The sequence below is a fragment of the Triticum aestivum genome, chromosome 6A (genome assembly GCF_018294505.1).
Source record: "Triticum aestivum cultivar Chinese Spring chromosome 6A, IWGSC CS RefSeq v2.1, whole genome shotgun sequence".
Taxonomy (NCBI): Eukaryota; Viridiplantae; Streptophyta; class Magnoliopsida; order Poales; family Poaceae; genus Triticum; species Triticum aestivum.
This window is the reverse complement of record NC_057809.1, coordinates 436,883,476-436,883,912: the sequence shown is the minus strand read 5'-3', so window position 1 is coordinate 436,883,912 and position 437 is coordinate 436,883,476.

Genomic DNA, 437 nt, shown 5'->3' with positions numbered 1-437 from the left:
GTGTGTGTGTGTGTGTGTGTGTGTCGCGGGGTCCTCTGTGGCGGATGTAATTTAAGTGTGCATGGCTTCATCATAGAGAGGTGATGTGTATGGCAGAGGCCACCAACGATGGGGTGCGAGAGAGAAAATGCCCGTAGAGAGGGAAGGGAAGGTGTGTGCGCGTGAGAGGAGTCGACATCGAGAGAACGTGTTTGTTTGAGAGACACCGAGGAAGACTACTATATATATCGATGGTGCATGTAGGCGGGAATTAAACAAAGGGATGGTCTTATTGGTTTCAGGGATATAAGGGAAGAGTGAGAGGCCGGGGGGGGTAGCTAGAAGGAGATTGTTAAGTGTGAGTGTGTGTTTTACCCATACAGGCGGAAGTTATGTGCACAAAAGAGGAGAATGATTCGATGTGGTGTTAGGATTGAGGGTAATTAACTACGTATGGA